This window comes from Pelodiscus sinensis, chromosome 7 (assembly GCF_049634645.1).
Source record: "Pelodiscus sinensis isolate JC-2024 chromosome 7, ASM4963464v1, whole genome shotgun sequence".
Lineage (NCBI taxonomy): Eukaryota > Metazoa > Chordata > Testudines > Trionychidae > Pelodiscus > Pelodiscus sinensis.
In genome coordinates this window covers 44088931-44111911 of record NC_134717.1, presented here as the reverse complement: position 1 = coordinate 44111911, position 22981 = coordinate 44088931, and the positions used below count along the sequence as shown (strand labels likewise).

Here is a 22981-nt window from a genome sequence, read left to right as displayed (position 1 = left end):
GAAACTTTTCTTCCTTTCAGAAAGGCCTTTTTAGAGTACCAAAATTTACTGTGCTCTTACTATCACTATCAAGACCACATCCTTCTGTTCTGAAGCACACACAAGGGTTACATTGCCTACTCCTACTGAAAAGTGGTGATATACAATATGCAAAATCTGAAGCATTATACTGAACATTTTTGCTCAGTAAAGACTTACGGTATTAATATTATGTGACCTAGAGTATTGGTTTTCTTTACTGTGTGAAAAGAAACCCTGTACTCTGTGCTTGCTCTCCTTATATATTTTGTATTTTCTGATATCATTGCCTTGTTCATTTTATCTGGCAGCTTGGTAATTTAAGATAGTCATTCTGAGCAGAATGCCAGAGTGGCTTCTCAGGGTAAAATGCATATAGTCTCCTATAAAAGGAGATGAGGTTACAAATAGTGTGTGGCATTGCAAGATGAGGTTTCAGGACTTTAAAATCCACTCTAATTATTCACCACACCAGGATGCTTCTGTCATCTCTTACCATCCAGACTAACACTAAAAAAATACAAGTGACCCTCACTACCATACATAATTTGGCAGCTTAATTGGCAAGAGCAGTGTGAAAAGTAGGCTAGGAAAACCCTCTGAGACTGATAGGGCATATATCAGTGGCTTCATCAAGGTAGCAATCCCCAGGTGATTGGAGGCAGCAAATATTTCATCAGGAAATATATAAAGGTGCTTCAACTATGAAGTCCAGAGCAAATGACTGTGAATGAACTTGTGTTCTAAAGAGCCATTCTCATCCTATGTATTTAACGAAAAGTGGAAAAAAATGATACTAATGGCTCTAAAATTATGGGTATTGTGCAATTGAGGACATCTTGCATTTGAACAGAAGGTTAGAGAAAGTAGCCATTCCATTGTAAGATACCTATTAGATTTCTTTACAACAGAATTTTTTTTTTTTTTTTTGATATAGTGAATCACATAGTATGCTCTTCTAGCAAATATCAAAATGGAAGAAATACTGTTGTAGATTTTATTTCATGGTCACTGAGCTTATTTAGATCAGTCAGGTTCATAAAAGCTCCCATTTATTGAATACTATAGTTTTATTAAATTTACAGTGAGATTACATTGTGAGCCTTTTTTGATTAAAACAATATAGCTATCACTAGAAGTGTTTCAAATGGTTTAAAAATAAAAATGTCAACATTTAATTTTTTGATGGAGTGTAAAAGTGATTTGTCTTTCTCACTCGGCACTTGGCAGTGTAGGAAAACCATGGAGATGAGTTCTCAGAGGTTTCAAGACAAAGACTTAAAATCTGCCTTCCTACTGAATCCATTTTGGGCTTGTACATTAGTGGCAAATTTTTGTTCTAAATATTAATTTAAAGATTCCACCATTACTACTGTGCGTGTGTCCCATGTCATTGTGAGGTCAGTGCCTTGTGAATTGAAATGTGAGATCTACTGATGAGTAGTGTTTCTGTAATACATTTTCTGAGAACAATATGCCTTGACTTAAACTTTTAAACTAGCACCTTTGTGCTTTCTCCCATGCTGTCCCACACATTTGAGGACCCAAAAGCATCTGAAAAGTTACCTCATTATCTACCTTTAGCTCCCTCCTTGAAATGCTACTTTGCTGTGACATCTTGAAAAAACTTTACAACAGTTCAACTGTAGAATGTCTGTGTATATCCATCTGCAGTCACATATCTTAAACTGTAAGCTCCTTGATATGGGGACCATCTTTTTGGTCTGTGTCTGTACAGCACCTACTACAGTGGGGTCCTGGTATATGACTACTGCTCCTATGTGATCTGGTAATAGAAATAATAACACGACAGTTAACATAATCTATTATGACTTAGCAAAGCTCACAGGAAACAGGAAAATATTAAGGGGTCATCTGTCCTCTTGTGTACGTCAGGGCAGTTAATGTTAATGGATTCAAACAAGTACGTCAACAGAATAGTCCCAAAGTGGAGGAAAAGGCTGGATCAGATTCTATGGCATATGAACTATATAGTACAAAAAATGTAATTGGCCCATTCACACATGCTTAGGACAATTGGTAAAGGCATATAGAAGTTTCTACTTGCAGGTTGTGAGTTAAAAGACATCCCAGATCAGTAGTGAAAGACTAAGAGGGCCCTGGTTTCAGTCCTCATATCAGTGACCAAACATCCACATCACAAAATCATCTCAACTGGCAGTAATGGTCACCCTTGTTCATATTCCCAGCAGAGTCCTATATCAACCTCGGTATAGACAACTACATGTTCTTTCAGCCTTGTTGGTGCATACTTTTAGGTCAGGATTCAAGGAGCTTGCACAGTCAGTGCCCATCCTATAGCCATTGAAGAAAGGGGGCTTTGATTTTTTTTCAGGGCTGTTAGTCCAGTACCTCACACTCCAATGCCAGAAAAGAAAATACCAAAAACCTTTAAACCCACATTGAACTAAACCTATACAGTGTGCTTAATACTGATATTTGACTATAAATATATTATAACTTTCTGTCTCCCATATTCCTTTTCATACCAAGAGCTTCTCCTTAAAGGAGAATCCACTATGGTATGTGAAACATCAAACAATATGCTGGGCCCCCCTTTGGACACATGTGAGGGATCCTTTCTTTATATGCTAGTTATTTTACAGGAATATTGTGATGTTATGGGCCCAATCTTGAATCCAATAAATAAATAAAAAGCTCCTGGGGATGGTTCAATTATATAGGTCTGTCAGCCTATGCAAAGAGAATAGCTATTCTTAAAATAATTGCTGTACTGTATGTTAATTAGTCATTGTCACTGAATGACAGGACTGGATTAGCAGACAGGTGCACACAAAATCATATCTAGAATACTACACATGTACAAATTCTAGCATCTAACAATCTTATTTGCAATCTTCTAGTGAGATTAGAATTTAAAGATCTTGAAGATGTACAAAATAGCTTGTAGGGGTATTTGCTCCTAAGTAATTGGCAGGAACTCCAGCTCATTAGAATAACCTCTCAACTGACATGCCAAATGTGCTCTGTGTTGAGATGTTCAATAATCAACAACCAATTGTTTATCTTTTCACATCACTCAGCATGACAAATCAGTGATATTAGCCACATGGGTTAAGGCCAGTGCCAATCATTGTTTAAATCTCAGTTTAGCTGATTCTTTTTCAATCAATAAAATGCCTCCAAAATAGAGTGATATTGCAGCCTTCATGGAAATCCCGGAATACTCCACACAAAAACACACCCAGTACTGCCGCCTCCACCACCGCTCCCCCAGCAAAACAAAACAAAAGCCATCTACATTAAGCAATGACATAAAAAGATAACATAATTATGTTTCAGAAACACAGACATTGTCACTCTGGATCACACCAGTGATCTGTCTAGTGCAGTATCCTGTCTCTTGTAATGGTCAGCACCAAATGCTTCAGAAAAATAAACACGAAACTCTGAGGATGGTAATAATGGAATTACCTACCCTTGGGGAATGGTTCTTCCTGTCCTGCACTAGTTAGAAGTTGTCTTGCACTCTGAAGCATGAGGTTTTATATCCCCTCTAAAACCTCGCTGGCTTTGATCCTTAAGATAACTCTGGATATTCTTGTCATCAATGCAAATGTCAAAGTGTTTTTTTAAATCCTGCTAAACTGTTGGCCTCCATTTTTTGTGGCAATGAGCTCTAAGAATTAAATGGGGGGAAGAGTGATTTTGCCACCCTCCAATTTTATTGACCATCCATTTATTATTGTACTATCAGAGTAGGTGCATAGAAATTCCTGATCTATCTTCTTCATTACATTATTCTGTATATCTGCTTCCTGTTTTCTTTCTAAAGGAAACAAACCCAGTCTTCAGTCTCCCATGTGAGTTTCTTAGTGCCCTTTATCATTCTCATCACCTGTATCATCAGCTGTTTTAGTCCTTCCCCCTTGCAGTTTGGCTAAATCCTGTTTGGGTGACCAGAACTGAACCCAGGGTGCACCACTGAGTAATATATTGCCATTGTATAATTCTCCATCCCATTCTTTAGACTGCCATTTATTTATTTCTTGCTGCTGCTTCATGCTGTGCAGAGATTTTTAGTGAGAAGTTTGCACTGATGATGCTCAGGTCCTTTTCCTAAACTATATGGTGAGCTAAAATATTTCTTCATATATGAACTATTTTGCATTTGTCATTTGGCTGTGTCTAGACTGCAGGGTTTTTTCGAAAAAAGTAGTCTTTTTTCGAAAAAACTTCACCTGCATCTAGACTACAGCCACGTTCTTTCAAAATTAAATCAAAAGAACGCGGCTTTTCTTTCGATAGCGGTAATCCTCATTTCATGAGGAATAATGCCTTTTTTCGAAAGTGTTCTTTTGAAAAAAGGCATTCTTGAACGCAAACGGGGCTTTTTCGAAACAGAGCATCCAGACTGCCTGGGTGCTCTCTTTCAAAAAAGCGGCTCACTTTTTCGAAAGAAGAGGTTTCAGTCTAGACGCTCTCTTTCGAAAGAGGCTTGTAGTCTAGACGTACCCATTGTTACATTTTCACCCACTTTCATGTTACCCTTTCACTTAGCTTAACTCTCAAGTCCCTCAGTCTTCTCTAGAATTCCCTAGCCTGCATTTTACCACTTTACTGCTCAGCCCCTTTCCTGGCTCAATGATAAATAATTTAAACACCAGTGCTGGTATGGAACCTTGTGTCATCTCACACTTTATCTATAGCCATTATAAAAACTGACCGCTTATTCCTAACCCTTTAATTCTTATCCATCTCTCATGACATTATTGGTCTTCTCTCTCCATGACTTCATATAAACTTAATTATTCTTACTAGCGTCCTATAAAGGACTCACGATATTTAAAAACTGGCAATATTTAGTTAGGGATTCACAAAAACAAGAAGCCAAATGATTAATTCTCACAGGGTGTGTCTAGACCACAGGGTTTTTTCGAAAAAAGTGGCTCCCTGCTCCAGAATCTTGGCAAAGCAACATTGTGGTTTGAAGTGACTACAGAGTGCAGCATGGTTTGCCTGCTGGAGCTAGCACTTCTGAATATATTGCTCCACCCTGGCTCTCAACCCTAACAAATAGATGAATTGGTGATATACTTGGTTGACATGTAAAGGTCTCCAATACCTGAAGGATATATGAGGTACGTCTACACTGCACAGGTGTATCCTGAAATAGCTACCCTGCGTCTACACAAGCCACCCGTTATTTCAAAATTATTTTTGAAATAATAGGTGCGCCATTTCACCATCCCGGTAAACCTCTTTGCATGAGGGATAAAGGATGGTTTGAAATAGCACATTATTTCAAAATAGATTTGAAATAAGATACATAATTCGAGTTTAGGGCACTGTGAAGATGCATCCATGGTCTATTGATTTTCCTTTTGGGTACTGCACATCCTCTAATATGATCTCATGGTGGCATCTCTTGAAGCCAGTAGGCAATTGTTAAAGTTCAGTGTCAGCCCCAATAATGTAGTATTGTACTAGTAATAGCAATGTAGTATTGGTTCGTAGTAGAGATCTATTTTAACCACTCCCTCCTTGTAATATAACTTCACAAATTATATAAAATAAAAAATACAGTAACTTTATTTATTAGTTGCTTTATCACTTAATATTTTGTCTGAAGTGCAGCTTTATTTCTTAGGATTTTAAAATTGTGTGGCAGCCAATGTTTTTTGGCAGGGCAGCTGCTAATAAAAAATATGTAACTGTTTTCTTAAATACTACTTATTACATATTATGAACTCATTTAAACAAAGAAGTAGAGTGAGGGGACTCTCCTAAAGTCTATTAACCTACATACTGTGGTAGCCCTTTAAATGTATATTTATTCAGTTATAACAGAGTGGTGACTGAGAGACCAGTAAGCCTAATTAGAGAGCATAACTAGCATCTTCTCTATTGCAAGTGTTGGTAAATACTTGGGAGGCTGTCTTGTTTTTTTTAAAAGACAATCACTGACCCGCTCTGATATGGGCAATGTAGCTTTTACTATGTCTTGTTCAGCATAGCCATCTAAACAGCTAACCCTTCTTTAACTCTGCTCAGTCTATACAAGGTACATCATTTAACAGCTGACCTCTTTTTGACTTTTGCTGATGACATCACAAAACATGACAAGATTCCCAGCAGCAAAAGAAATACTGTTCATCATTCGATGCATTAGCAAAGAGCAGGCGGTATCTGGAATAATGTGTTAGGCTGCTGAAGCTCAGAAGACCATTTCTCTGTCATCTAACACTGGGAATCAGGCAACCAGAGGTTAGTTCACCCAAGAGGGGCAATAGCCTAATGTGGAAATAACTAAAGAAAAATGGCTGACTCTCCTCATGTTGTAACAGTGTTAAAGCCATTCAAACATCAGCATTTGCCAGCCATGACCATTACTACATACATTTCCTGTCCTAAATCTAGGGGGAAACTGACCATCTCCAATACTATCTCTCTGTGTTGAATCTATAATAATGTTGGCTCCTCTGATTAACATTTTTTTAACTCATTTCAATTCCTTCATCCAGTGGTATTGATGCAGTAAGTACTATTATGCATTCATTTTGTTTTGTACTGATTTTTAAACTTCTAGCATGGCTGTGGAGTTGAAGTGTATGATAGGTGAGTGGCCTGCTATTAGTTGGAAGCTTCAATTGTAGGGATCCATGGAGTTCAGGGTAACACTTAACTATCCTAATTAGGATTGCTTGAAGGGGTTGCATTTTGGTGTTCTTCTCATTGAGGAGAATTATTATTGTTTGTGGTGGAGCGGGGGAGTTTGAAGATTTTTCTCTTTAATTCTAGAAATTCTGAAGCCCTATTCAGCATCAGTCTTAAGCACGTAGCTAATTTTCTTTCAGTGGGAGCATTCTCTTGCTAAAATTAAGCATTTGTGTAAGTACCATGCTGAATTGTGATCTCAAGTACTTTGATGACCACTGTAGGGTGAGTGAAATGTTTCAATGATACTCTGGGCTACAGATATGAAAGACCACATGAAGGCAAACACTTCTAGGGGGTTATACAATCCCCTCCTTCTTGCGATGAAACTAGAGGCATAAAGAGACTCTTCTGAGACAAGGGGTGTACATTTGCCCTGTGGATTCTATTTATTTCCTCTTGGCTCTTGCCTTAAACATATAGAGCATTGGCTGTCAAGGCCCTGATTCTTCGTTTCATGTTAGTCAGTGGCTAATAAAGCTATTGCTATTAGTGAAGTGATCTTGGATCTTATAAATTGTTTATACAACCAAGATTGGATGATGAAGCAAGACTTTTGTTAGCATCGCTGTCTTGAGCCTGTCAGAAGACTGATACATCCTGTCATCTCTCTGGACAGGGAAGAGGCATGTCAAGCCCCTCAGTCAAGTTTAAAAAGTAACCCATGTGTCTGCATCCTTTACTATTGCCTGCATAAAAGGACACTCTGGCCTACTGGCAAGAATCAATACAGCTATCCCTGTGGTCAGGGTAGTGCAGCCCAATGGCCAGGGTCACTGTGACAACCCCTGTGGTCAGGGTAGGGGTGTCAAATGGCCAAGTCACTGTAATTAGCAAGCTGGGCCACCACCCCAGCATGGGTGGTGGCTGCGGTAGGCAAACCCAGACCCTCCTTCTCCACTGGGTCCTGACTCAGGGCTCAGTCAATGGTGGGTTCACCTCCCCTTAGTTCAGCAGGTATGTGTCCAAAACACATCAAGCCTTTATTTGGTAATAACACCATAGCTCACCAAGTTTCTTTGGGTCGCTTCCTACCCAAGTATCTGGAATCTTTGGCATCTGTGATCCTCCAGTGTTTAAACCCTCTTTGATGTCCCCCATCCATGTGTCAGAATCTGGTCCCATTCAGCTGGCCTCCAAGCTTTACAGTGAAGGATGTCCACTCTGGAATTAGCAAAACAACTCCTTCCCCTCTAGTGGTCAGCCCAGACTGAGCTCCTCTCGGGCCTTTTATACCTTGACCCCAGCTGGAGCATGCCCAGCAGAGTGGTGTACCTTCTTCTGCTATACGAGAAATGTTAACCCCCAGTGTACCAGTGCAAAGCTGATACTCCCTGTCACAGAGACATTGCAATATTGTTGTGTGATGCTGGGCTACTACGTTGGGGCTCCCATCACCTGGAAACTCAGTTGTTTCTCACTGTGAGATAGGAGTCTTCTCTTTTATCACTGATAAAATGATGGCGGTTCATTGTTTATTTGCTCCAAAAGACCCCTGTCAGAATGGAGAATCTATTGTGGCAAATCTACAATCTAAGAGCCAGATTGTAATTCCTTTTCTAATATTGAATTACACCTTACTCTGCAGGTAGCTTCAAGACTTCAAGGGAACTACTCATGTTGCAACGTGAGCAAAGATATAAAACTTTGGATCTGAGAACACTGATCAAAGGTACACTAGAATTATAAGCCCACATAATTTCTGGTTACATTTCAAGCAGTTTTATTCACTGAGATGCTAGTAAATTTCAGATGCTTCCTGCTTTCATGTTTGTCTCATGGCTGGTAAAAATAAGCACAGAGATATTGGTTCAGATTCTGTGTCCAAGAGATATGGATATCAGATGTTGACGATGGCTTCTAGCTCCCCTACAATCCAACCCCTGTGTAGATTAGTGATTGGCCTTACTAATTTTCATTGCTGATGTGAACTCCTAGCTCAGGGCAAATTATGTGCTGGTTAGTTTAGGACCACTTTACCCAGCATAAAGTGGCCTCAGCAGCTCTGAAAATTGATCCCACTGCATTTGATTTTGTCAGGGAAGAATACGTAATGCCTTCCCAAGGGAATATGGGGTGACAGGTTCCCTCAAGTGAGCAGTAGTCATATTCAAGAAATATGTAACTTTATGGTTAAACCTGGTAATTAACTAATACATTGAGCTAAGCTGCCACCTAATGTCCTTTGTGGTTGATGTCATTGAAATTGTGGTGCCAAGGTCTGACAATATCTGTCTTCAGCCTTTTACAATCAATGCTAGTTGGATAGTGTAGTGTCAGAAATAGTTGTGATCTTACTGGTTGGTATTCTTTGAATAGCAGGGTTTGGTATTTTGGGGTTTTTTTTAAGATCTCTACAGTATTTTATATCTTATGGCCATAAGATTTTGTAGATTCTACTGTCGGCTGGTACAGGGATGATTGGTATTGCACGTAAGTGGGTTTATTCCTTCTCTTCAGTGAGTTTGTGGGGGGGGGAAGGGGTCTGCCAGTGGGGTGGATAGACAGTTACCTTTCTTATGCATAGGTCTTCAGAGTTCTAATCTGGTATGTAGAACTGAGTCAATATTTTGTTATAAATAATTAATGTGACTAATTTTACTTCTTTCTCTTCACTGCTTTCCACAAGCAAATGATGATACTTCCGGATTTGTGAATTTCCCCTGCAAATAATCATGATAGCTCATTGTGCAAATTCTAAATGTGCTCAATTCAGTTATATAAACTACATGGCATCGTTTAACTACGGAAAGGAAAAGCCATCAGTGTAAATTCTGAATTAAGTATAAACCTCTCACTTAGAAATTCATATTGTTAATGGTTAGTTCTGCTGTTCAGAGTTTTGCCTTTGTAGAATATTTGAGAATTTAAGCTTTAGATGCCCTTTTTGCAAGCACTGACACTAGTAAAGCTGACATGAGAATATCATGTAAGTTGAGATTTTCAGCCCCAGTACAGACCCTTTCTATTTGTTTTGGAAGTCTGTACCCAGTTGTAACTTGCATATCACACCCCCAGGTTTATCTAAATCACACTGAGTGGATCCTTCAAGCCCGCACAGGCCCTCCCGCCATCTGGGGGATGAATATGTCACTTAAACCTTAGTTCTCCTTAACCTGAGCTATGAGTTCTATCTTGTGCTTCTAAAAAAATCTCACACAAAAGAGATAGACACAGTGAAAGTAAACTCACTTAACAATTGTAACCAATTTTTCACAGTATTCCCATGAATATCCACACCTGGGAAACAGCAGCTGTGATACCTCTGATTGCTGAGATCAACTGCTGTGTACCACAGAGGACTGATATAGGCATCTTGGGGTTCAGATTTTATTTGTGTATTGTACACAGTCATCAGCATTGCACAGAGGACAGTGAAGGCAGACAGCTTCTGCAATTGTACTGAGCATGTTCAGTACAAGCCAAGCAACAAATCTAGCGGACATGTGAACCTACATGCACCATCCCAAGTGTTGCCTCCTACAGGATTTATTGGTAGATAATAACTCTGGGACGTGATTCTCCCATCACAGTGAACGAGGAGCTCCCATTGATTTCAAATATTATGGTCTTTTATCTCAGTTTCATTCAGGGAGCAGTCGCATTTGGTCACTTGAGTTATATAACAAGTACAGTAACATTACAACACTGCTTTATGCTATTTATCGCAACGTCCATAGAGCAGGTAGAAAAGAATAAAGTATTGCTTCTCAGAAGGCAAAACCCTAAACCCATGGAAGGAAATGGCCTTGTCAATGGGAGCATGTTATGGCCCACAATTTGGTAACTCTACCTTTCTTTACACCAGAGGTGCATGTCTCTGGCATATCTTTAGAACAACGGTACTCACCAGTCTTTAGTAAGGACAAATAGTCAATAGCTGTAATAAATGTCCTCACCGAACCTAATTTGATCAGAGTCCTTTACTTCTGTTCAAGGAAAAGGAACAAATAGAGATAACACAACAGATACATACTATGCCATGGCATAAGTCATACATGTGGGGTCTTTTGAAAGGTTGGTTGTAAGGATCTTGGACTTAAGTAGCCCACTGCTAGATAGAATAGCTGACTCTGTCATGGATCCATGGAGGCTATCTGCCTTTAGGGTGAAGATAGTTTTATATAAAAAATACTTGTAAAATAACCTTCGATTCCTGTTCTTGTTCGATTAGTGCAGCAGGAGAACCCTGAGCCATGGCTGCACACTGGGGATGGCTCTTCATTGCCGGACCCAGATGCCAAACTAGAAAGAGATACAGCATTTCCTGCGGCAGCATCTGGCTTTTTGGCAAACTCTACATGCTGTTGTAATGACGGCTCTGGATTTGGTTCTTGGTTTTTCAACCAGTTAAACTGCTGTGGCCTTAGGCAAAACTATAACACCTCTTTTTCCAGAATACTCCATTTCACTTTACTTATCACTGATCTTCAGTACATATCTCACTGCCCAGATATTAACAAAAATGTAAATTGTCCAGACTATTAAAACAAAAAATACTATTAAAAAAAAGGAGAACTATAAATCTTGGTTGCTGACATGTTGACTTTTAGACCACTCATAGATCATATATGTGTGTTAAAAACTGGGCAACTCCAAACCTCTTGCAATGACCCAAGGTAGTGCATTTATGAGTATGCTATGCCTGTAAACAAGGATGGGGCTTTATGTTAACTCAATGTGCATACATATCTTTGCAAGCCCATAATGGATTTAATGTAGTAGGATGTCAAAGTAAAACATACTTTAGCAAATAGCTTTATTATACATCAGTAAAGCAAGTTACAGTAAAGGGAATCACTGTATATTTTCATTCTACACCTTTCACCAAAGGCTTTTACAATGATATTAAATATTAACTCTGTATAGGTTTAATCCCAAGATACAGCAGCAGCCTTAAGGTTAATAGTCTTTTTAATTAAAGGATAAGTCAGTTATTGAACACAGAAGCTAATCACAAAAGGATTACCACTGAAAATGAACATAGTCTGTGCAATTAGTCTGATAATTAAGACTTAAGTACTGGACAGAGATCAAAGTGCTTGCAATCTGCAATAAAGTTCCTAGAGTTGTAAGGATTTTCAAAATGTTAGCTTGTGCTTTATTGCACCTTCCATTTATTGTGTACCCATGATAGCAGCAAACACATTTTCCCAATGGATGTCAGCATGTATAACTGCAACAGCTGTTACTACATAAGCCTGGTGTTTCTCACAATATGATTACTCTGTCAACGACTACCATAAAAGGTGGCATCTGTATTCATCAAACAGAGTTATCAATAAATGTAAAGCCATACAACAATTAGAGATCTCCAAGGAAGAACAAATCCAAAAGAAAAAATGTCAACTACGCTATTTAATTACTAAGATTGTTAATCAATAAAATACCTTCATAACTTTTAATTAAATTTTTATTTGAACTGGATGTTTAGAGAATCTGATTCTTTGTTTTCATTTCATTTAACAGTTGCTGTACTAAAGTACTGGTGGCATCTGTGACATCCTCTGGGGGACACTTCATGTCTGTAATTGCATTTTGTCACCTACAGAGGGTGTTAAGAATCCTTGTTAAAATCAAGGAAATAGTTAAGAGACATCTCACTGTAGCCATTATTATAGTGCAAATTACCAGGTAAAGCAATCCAGAAGCTGTCAGGAAAGGTTAGTAAGAAAGCGTGTCAGGAAATCAACCATTCAGCAATTCATCATGGCCTAACGCTCTAAAATGAAACCTTTTTTAAAAGGGATTGTTTTATGAAGTAGGAGACATTATCTTCTTTTACAGAAGTGAATAAAGATAAGAGTGAGAGTGGTTCTTTTATGAAAGATATAAAAGTATAATGATGAAAAATGTTGATTATTTTATCACACAAATTTGCAGGCAAGGTAAGAATGAGAGAGTTTGTTGGAACTGAAAAGAGCCCATGCTGTATATTACCTTGATTTTATTTGTATTTGTAATATAGAGTCTCATCTTAACGTCCTTGCTCAGGCAAAACACCCAGAATTTCTAATTCATTACTATAGTATGCAAGGCTTCAGGATAATATACAAAAATTCCACAATATATTTTCCTGATTTTTCATACAAAATACTGATTATAAAACATTCTTTACTCTTTTGAGGAAAAATAAGCATTTACTATATATTGGAACACTAGTAAATATAATCTAGCCCCTTTCTTAGACTTAAAGGACTTGCCAAGATAGTAAATCCAATTTGATAATTTACACTTGATGATTCTTCTCCATAGCCCCTCTGTGCTTTCCTGTATACAGTAATATTCAGAACTAGGGAAAACAGTTAATCCACAACAGGGCAGCCTGCTACATCTTCTGATAATTTTTCAGGTTGAACATCCCATTATTTATCAGAGAGCATAGTGCCAACAAAGCTGAAAAGACAGAAAATATATCTCTAATTCTCAGTAGCAGAAAAATGCTGGCTAGAGATGGTGGGAGTTTTGGAGGAGAACTAGGTATAGTCTCAATGGGACTGTGAATATCTATTGGGACACAGAAAATTTCCCACATAGGTCACTGTGGCAGGTCACGCGGAGCTCAGATTAGGAGAGAGCAAAAGTCCTTACCATCTGATGGCTGACCAGTGGCCTTTGTGAAATGAATTTTTGCCTTAAATACTGGACACTACAAAACTGCCACCAAAACTGACATTTTAACTGGCATCAGCAGAGAGACAAAATACTGAGTATCTCTGGAGCCTGAGTTGCCAGAGACGACTTTTCCATAACAGGACTAGGCTATATTGGCAGGGCTGTATAAGGACATGATTAAACTATCTGTGGAAAGAAGACCTCTGTTCACGGTGCTGCTGACATGACTCCTTCCCCGAGGAATACAGGGTTTTACATGGCAGATTTTTTTAACTTGGTCCCTATAATAAATGTGCTTGCAGGGAGAGAACTAAATTGTTTAGAATTTAGGGAAGGACTACTTCATGGAAGCCCATAGAACTTCCTAGTTAATTCTGTTGAGGTAGAGGAAAAGAATGGAATACAAGAAGTAGAGATTTGGAGGAGAGCAAGCTCTCAAAGAATACAAAACAAAGAAGTACAATAGAAGATCTATTCCAAATCCAAATAATATGTATTTTATTTCAGGAAATGGAAAAAAGACAGGAAGTAAAGAAAAAAGAGTTTTGATTAAGAAAACACTATGAATTTATTGAGAATTGTGTCCAACTAAAGGGCACTAGTAAAAGTAAGTATATGTCATGCCAGCAGCTCTGCCAAAGACCTGAAACAGAAATTAAAGGGAAAGGAAATCCAGAGCATTAAAATCCTTAGGATGGCCCACAGGACATTCTGAATACTCAAAATCACCAACTCCGTACAATGGTACTGAAGAAGAAATCATCCTCATGTCACCCTAGTGCATGAATCACAAGTAGTTTATAAAGGGGGAACATTTTGAGATCAGCATGAAGGGCAAGAGGGCAAGGGCAATTTAATATGACTTGCTGGAGATTTCATTAAGTGTTTGATACCTTTGTAATTTTGGTGCCACTGCTGCCATTTTGGCCTTATAGCAAAGCCTCTCTTCCATAATGAAGATTCACTAAAACACTTTTACAAATAACCAAAGTAACTTCTTCTTCTCTTTTTTTTTCAAATTCCTAAACAAATACCAAGAGATAAGAGGATGTTCAAAGTCTGGAAACATCCATTCTTCAATAATTAAACCTTCCGAAATACATATAGAGCCCACTCGCTTGTTGCTTCCTTTTGACATTGGATGAGAAATTACCAGTCACTTGACTACTCCTAAGACATTTCTCAGAAACAAATTATAGAAACTAAGTACCATCTAAGGGTTTTTTTTAAAATAATTCATTGCTCTTTAAGAGTAGTAATTGAAAATTAATAAGGTATCCAAAGCAAGAATAGGACACAACAAATACATTTATTTTCCATTCATTTATGCCTCTTCATATTATAAAGGCTTAACTGAATGCAGAAATGTTGAATGTAGGATAAAGTAATGTTTTAAAATATAGCTTGCTTTTTTTGGATGTTAAAGCTATAAGAGGTTTAATAAAGGGAGAATAAATTGCTTTCTTTGTATAAGAAATTATATATATATATACATGCGTATGCATCATTGATATGTTACCAAGGGCTTATGTTAATTTGCCATGTTGAATGGCACATATCACTGAGTTGTAGAAATTGTAAACTACTGTCTATGAATATAAGAATATCCTTATGAAGAGATAATAGCATAAATCACTTTTACTATATGAATTTCAGAGAGATATGGAAATCTAGTCAACCACCTTCAATATAGAACTTTTAAAATTGTTCCCTAAATTATCTATACATATATTTTAATTCACTGAAAAACACATTAACAAAATGCTACTTCCATGACATTCTGGATGAGAATCTATCTTGTTGCAATGCTAAAAATTCTCAATCCATCAATTAAATGCAGATTCAGGGCACCATCTCATATTTCCTTGTCAAATAAATTATGTCTTACATCAAAGACCACACAGATTCCTACTTAACAAAACAGGGGAATGTCTGAATGCATCATAAATGTGAAATATGAAGGAAGACAAAATGAGACAGCCAATAAAATGAAAGATTTGTTAGTCAGCTAAAAAGTACCTTAGAAATGATACTCCTGGCAATCAGAATTTGTGATTAAAGAACTATTCTGTAATCTGTTGCTAACTTTTCCTGTTGATTGAGGTCCTATTATAATGTTAAATGGCAAAAATCTGCAGTGAACAAAAAGATTATGCATACAAAAAATAGCAAATGAAAACAGGACAACAAATGTGTGCATTTCTGATCTGTATTTTCTTGGGAGGGGTGGAAATCTAATTTAGCTGCATAAACAGTGAATTATAAAGAAAAATATGGAGAACGTCATCCACCAGGAGGCTAAAGTAAGAAATGTATGTACCTCTAATCACGAAATATGTCCAACTTTAAAATGTTTATAGTCATCAGACTAAGTCTTTGGTCATTAATCAGAAGTTCACAACTTCCGTTTTAAACTAGTGTAATTTTGGTGAAAAATTGTGAGCAGGAAAACATACAATCCTGCAGCATAATTAAGAATTTTTTCTGTGATGGAGCTTCTTCCCATGAGAGCAACAGCACATGAAATTTTGCATAGATGGATCAATAAACCCAGTATAAACATATGCACAAACATAAAAGAAAATAGATAGTGAAACAAAATGTAATGTAGTGAATGTGGGGAGTAAAGGATAATTCGTGATCTAGTTATACTAGTTGACCAAATTATTCTATCTGCATGTAATCTTGCAAAATGCGGGGTGGGGTGGGAGGTGTTCATAAATCTGAATTTACAGTAATATTGATTGTTAATCTACCTGTTTCTTTAATGCAGGGGTGGGGAACCTTTTTTGGGTCGGGGCCGCTGACCCACAGAAAAATCAGTTGGGGGCCACACACAAGTGAGAAGCAAAGGGAGAAGCCCCTGAATGAGAAGGAGAAAGATACTTCCCACATTCCTCTTGCACACCAGAGCTGGGGGGGGGGGGGGGGGGAGCAAGGCTAGTTGATTTTGTGTGCTCCAGTCCTGCAGGTGGGAGGCTGGGGGGCTGGAGTGCCAGCGTGGGCTTCCCAATGCTGAGCCTTGGGAGACAGATCCAGGCAAGCCAGGTGCTGCATCAGCCCCTAGGCCTGAGGTTCCCCATCTCTGCTTTAATGCAATCTACTTTTACATATAGGGTCACGCCACATTGATGAAGTTCTTGGTACCATTTGAATAAAGATCTATCACAGTTAATGCTTCTACCATTAATTTCATGTAATAGTTAACATGAATACCACTGAACCTGGCATGTTGTCTAGCTGGATCAGCAAAGAATATGCTATATTAAGCTGAGAGAACCCAACTTAACATAACTCCCTGATATTTTCAAAGATAACAACTAAATACAACATTCTCAGGTATTGGAGAGGCAGGAATGCATTCTCATACACAGAACAGCTGAAAACTCTAGGATACAAACCTATGTAACTTAAAGTTTTGTTTCTGATGCACTGCACCTGTGCAGTTGTGGGGGTCTGCTGTCTATTGTGCTCCCTCACCAGCTTTTTTGTTTTGTTTTATTTTTACTCTCCCTTTAAAGTTAAAAACACTTATAAAGAAAAACTCTCATATATACTATCTCTGTGTGTGAAAAAAATATCCCACAAATCATGTCAGCTTTCTAATTGTCACAATAAGTCAGAACAATAGTTCATCTAGTTCAGTATCCTATCTTCCAATAGTAGCGGATGCCAGATGTTTCAGAGGAAGTGAACAGAACAGGGCAATTTAGTAAGTGGTCCATCCCCTGTTGTCCAGCCCCGGTTTATAGCAGTTGGAAGTTTAGGGATGCCCAGAGCATGTGCTGTGTCTCTGATCATCTTGGCCAATAGCCACTGATGGACCTGTCCTAATTTACCTAATTCTTTTTTGAACTCGGCTATATTTTGGCCTTTGCAACATCCTCAGCAATGAGTTTCAAACAGAGTATGTGCTGTGTGAAGTACTTCCCTCTGTTTGCTTTAAACCTGCTCACTATTAATTTCATTGGGGGTGACCTCTGGTTCTAATGTTATGTGAAGGAGTAAATAACACTTTGTTTTTCACTTTCTCTATACCTTTCATGGTTGTATAGACCTCTGTTGTATTCCTCCCTCAGTCATCTCTTTTTCAAGTTAAACAGTCTTAGTCTTTTTAATCTATTTTTATATAGAAACTGTTAATCAACTTCTGATCATTTTTGTTGCCCTTCTCTGTACTTTTTCCAGTTCTGTCTCTTTTGTTGGGTGTGTGTGATGGGGTGATGAGAACTACAGACTGTATGCAAGGTGTGGGTATACCAGGGATTTATATAGTGACATTATGACATTTGGCTTATCTATCCCTTTCCTAACAGTTCCTAACATTGTTAGAATTCTTGACTGCCACTACACATTAGACAGATGTTTTTAAAGAACTAGCCACAATGACTCAAGTTTTTTCTTGAGTGGTAACAGCTAATATAGATCCCATCATTTTGTATGGATAGCTGGGATTGTATTTTGCCATATCCATTACTTTGCATTTATCAGCATGAATTTCATCTGCTATTTTTTCGCTCAGTCACGTTACTACATCCATTTGTAACTCTTTGCAGTCTGCTTTGGACTTAGCTATCTTGAGTATGTCTTTGTCACCTGCAAACTCTGCCACTTCACTCTTTACCCTTTTTCCCAAATCATCTTTAGATACCTTGAACAGCAAGGGTCCCAGTACAGATCCTTATGGAACTTGGCTATTACCTAACTCCACTGTGAAAATTTACCATTTATTCCTACTCTTTGTTTCCTAACTTTTTATCCAGTTACCGATTTGTGACAGGACCTTCCCTCTTATCCTATGGCTCCTTGTTTGACTTAGCAGCATTTGATAAGGGATCTTGTCAAAGGCTTTCTGAAAGTCACAGTAGATTATAGCCACTGAACATGCTCAGTAGAAAACTCCATCTATCAACTGCAAAAGAAATCAAATTGATATAGAAAGGAACTTTTCCTAAACTGTATAAAACCAGTAAGGATGCCATAGCATACTTCTAGATAACATTTTCCATATACAGTAGCTAGTATTAAAAGCTTAATAGTTACAACCTGTCTTTACTTACTTTTATAATAGAAAATACAACAGCAATATAATTTATATGCACAAAGTGAAATTCTAGCCCCATTGAAGGCATAGCAAAGCTCCCATTCAACGGGGTCAGGATTTCAGGCATAGTGTGTGTGTATATATACATCCTCCATCCATGAAGCTGTTAGCAGGCTTAACATCTTTTAAATATAGTAATGTTGTTGTTCTACACATGTTCATAATACCTCTTTAATAATTCTCTATTCATGAGGAATTTTTCACTTTATTTTATTTCTCATTTGAATTTTTATATACAAAACAGTCATCCACATTACACTTTTTAAAGTAATCTACAATGTTATTGAGCAGGACTGGGAAGAATAGACACAGTGTCAGCTGCTTGTTGCAAATAAAAATAGGGAGGAAGGTATTTTTCATTGAAGTGTACTAAAAGAACTCCTCAGAAACTCAGAGTAATGAATTTTTCATCCAAGCCTCATTGGCCTCAGAAAATTAGATAATTGTGCTGAGGGCAGAGTAATATATGTATTAAATTTATCAACAATGTTTGCTTGGTTGAGTCACTTTAGATTTATATTCCAAACAGCTGAGCACTAGTTAAATTAAATTTAAAGTAGAAATCAGGTGCTAGTGTGCTACTCCTCTGCTAGCTACATGCTTGTTGTTAATTTCAGAGCAGCAACAATAGAAAACTGCCACTCTGGAAGGTACCACTTTGGTGGACAGTGGAAAAATTAAATCAAACCCATTATACTTTGAATGTCCCTTATCAGTATATTGAAACCCACTTCAGAAGGTGAATTGTCTTATGGAAAATTAAATCTAATTTATCCACAGTGATTTAACTTAAATGCATTCTCCTTTTAGAGATTTACCAGTCCCCGGAGTGTTTTCTATCATAAATATAAGAGAATTAATAGTTTAAGTGCAGCCACTATATGGTGAGTGATAGGAACTGATTTCTAGTTCCATCAAAAGTATGATTAAAATGGACATGATTTCCAAACTGTGTTCCAGGGAGCACTTGCTGGTAGCCCAAGAGAGCAGTCTGGCTGCATGAAACTCAGTCCTGCTTGCTTTTGAAGTATAAAACAAAACAGAAAAATACGTTAGGAAGGAGAAAGACACTCCCCACATTCCCCTTGCACACCAGAGCCTAGGAGATTCTGTGGGCTCCAGCCCCATGGTTGAGGCAGCGGGGGGCTGGAGCACCAGCACTGGCTCCCCAATGCAAGGAGAGGCCCTGAATCCCAGGCCTGAGGTTCCCCACCCCTGCTCTTCATTTTAAAGAACTTGGATACCCACAAATTTAGATGGAAACAATGAGGATCTGGTCAAGCTGCCAGACCAATAATCATTTCTACATAAGAAAACAAGGAGCAGCACTCAGGGACTAGAGTGCAGAACCAGAACAGCTTAAAATAACCAAATACTTAATGTTGTTTTTCCATATGACCAACTGTTGTATTTGCTGAAGATGTGTGATTGTGTGTCCATCAGTGGAAATGATGCAGTCCCAGGAGACAATCTTTCTATTACAATAATGTCTGCACTATAAAAAAAATGGTGCTTAGGAAATTTATTTGAAGAGCTATACACCAGAAGTAACTAATTCCATTGGTCCTGCAAAGCCCAGAAACAATGAAGCATATTCTTGAGTAACACCTAATGGGACCTGATCCTTAAATAGCTATTTATATACCTCTGTCTAATGGAGGCCTCCCTCTATTTTCTCCCTAGTATTCACCCCTTCTCCCCATTCGTCAGTTACATTTATGTGACTTGTAAATTAAGACTGATCTCCTTTCTAGATTACTTTGTACACGATATCCTGATGCAATCTGACTGGAGATTTATTTTCCACATGGTTAAAATATACACTTTCCCCCACCCCAAAACAAAAACGATTTGGGGAAAAGAAAATTAAACCAACATCCTTCATGGTCAGTCCACCCTGAATAAGAGGCGGCAAAGTTAATTGTTAGCAGGTCTGCCTGTGTGTCATCTGCAATTGACCACTGCAGTTTGACACTCTTTCAGTGGTAACATTCAGCACTCTGAGGCCAGAAAGAGATTTTACTACCCTTTAATAGCTTTAATAAGGCAACAATATTTGCAACTAACATTTGCAGTGCCCACATTTTTGCCACGCTGCAACCTCTCACAGAAATATTGCTTCAATTTGTTATCCTTTCCTCCGGACTCTCTACACTTCATCTTAGTCTAAAATCAGTTAGCAGCATTTTAAAGGCATCTACAAGGTGCTGCCAGTGATGTCCTCACTTATTTAGAGCCTCTCTACAGGAACCAGAATTGTGTGTTCTCATTTCAATAGATGCTGTTTCACTATTCATATGATCATTTTAAGGAGCTGAAGCACTGTGTGCCTCAAGCCAAGAATTACTAGGCTATGAATTTGTTTCAAGTGAACTAATTCTCCTGTCCCCCAAACTCTGGTCCAAATCCATTCCAACCCCTAATCTTGCCTGAAGCTTGAAAAGGTTCAGTTAACATTGTGTAGTGATTATTTTTAAGTGGCGCTTAGCTGAACCAAACATGTCTAAACTGCCTAAAGAACTACTGCACAGAACGCCAACAATCCCCACTATCCTGTTCCAACATGTGGCTGATTGACAATGAAGCTTAGGATGGATTCATTCTTCAGGGATTGTTTCTTCTGTCCTTGTTCCAAAGTTCTAGGCAAGAATCTGGAAGGGTTCTCCCCAAGCATCCCTGCTTTGCCTGGTATAATCAGGAAGTTTATTCCCATGCCATTTTTCACCAGACCAAATCCAGGAAGTACTAAAAAAACCTCATGTTGTTGAGGTGTTTAGATACATTTCTGGGTTAAGATTAAATTTCAAATCAGTGAAGTCAAATGTAGTTAAACTAAACTGTGGATTCCTATCCAAACTAAAGTAGATTGTGCAACTGTCTGGAGGTTTCTTCTTAATAATAAAAACATACCCCATCATTTCTCTATGACCAAATTTTGCAGCTCAACTTTACTGCCTGATACTCACATTGGTTTATTAGTGGGTAGGCCTTCATGCTGGCTAAACTGCAGTTCTCAATTCCATGTTATTAATTCCTTGTTACACTAAAACATTAATCAAAGAAATAAAATTCAAGTTTTATAATTTTTTCTGCTCTGTAATTCTCCCTATATGTAGGAAGAGGAAGACAAACTGACTTAATAGGGTGATACACTAGTATCCTCCTCAACCTCTGAGGGAAGAAGGCAACACATGTGGTCAGAGGTCTGTGCATTTGCAAGTCATCTCACAGGAAGAGGACTATGAAACTGGGGAGCCAACTGCTCTCTTAGAGCATGATTCCCTCAATGTTGGTGGATTACCGAATAGCAATCCATGTAGAAGTTATTGCTGTTTAGATCAGGGCCAGCCCAAGCCATTTTGGCTCCCCGGGCCCCAAGCACGCGGCGCCGCCCCCGGGGCACATGTCCCCGCCTCTAGGCACACGGCGCATGCGCGGGTCCACCCCCAGGGCGTATGGGCGGATGCACGGCACATGTGCTGCCCAGTCGGCCCGGCCACTGCTGATGGTGCACAGCCCGGGGCCGCCCGGGGCGGACTGCACCTGGCTGTGCAGCGCCCTGCAGCTGCGGGGGGAAGGGCACTGCTGGCCAGTGCTGCGGGGTTTAACACGGCCCCCATCTCAAGTGGCCGCTGCAGCCTGCTCGGAGCCGGGCACCCTCCATAGGTTGGCGCCCTGGGCAGCTGCCTACCTAGCCCACCCCTTAGTCCGGCCCTGGTTTAGATTTACCCACTACGGCATTGGCTTCCTGAGGAGATGACAGTCATCGTGGGAGAGTTCATGTCTGGAAGGTCTGAGTCATCTTGCAGAAAAAGCAGCCTTGCAGTTGCCATCTCAGTTCTTTCTTACTCTTTCTTTTTAAAGTTATCAATCTGTGTTGTCTAAAATGAGGTGAACAAGAGAGGGAAGGGTTACAAAGGAGCCCATGGAAGGGGCAATCACACTCCTGGTCACTGCAACCCTGAGTGTAGGGATGGGGAGTATTTGTGACATCAGCATTGCAAGACACCCCTGTCAGGGCTGTTTCCCACTCTAGCACTCCGAGTGCAGAAGGTGGGGGGCCCACAAAGACCTTAAATACCTTTCCTCTATAAGCTCTGCTTACAAAAAAACTCCCCATAGTCACAGATATACTGGCTCTGAGAAAAAAAAAACAAATCTGCCACCATCAAGTGATATCACCCTAAAAAACAGTAGGGAGCATTTGAATTCCTTCCCCAGAGATACCCCAAGCTCTTTTGCCCCAAAAGAGCTTAAAAAAGAAAAGAGAGAAACAAGCTGCAGTCTCTGGCAGTTGAACTGCCAGTTTTAGGCAATCAAATACATACGCAGACCCCCCCTGTTACCTTCCAGGACACAAGAATCAAATCATCACCTTAAAAAAGTGATTTTTATTAACAAACAAAAGATATACTTGATAAAGCAGACTTTGTTACTAGGTGTACAGAGCAACTAAGTAAAACAAATTAATATACAGAGAAAATTTCTGGGAACAACTCTTAGACAGTGAATGGAGGAGGGAAGGCATGGATTCACACAGAGACG

The 22981-nt window shown here is 38.9% G+C and overlaps 1 long non-coding RNA gene across 1 annotated transcript in view; it reads left to right on the top strand.

Annotated features, from left to right (window-relative positions):
* Positions 1-22981, top strand: part of LOC142830305 (uncharacterized) — a 353914-nt gene that overhangs the window by 290421 nt on the left and 40512 nt on the right. The window contains exon 3 of the long non-coding RNA XR_012905463.1: positions 8306-8389. This is a non-coding gene — a long non-coding RNA (uncharacterized LOC142830305). The remainder of the gene's footprint in view (positions 1-8305; positions 8390-22981) is intronic.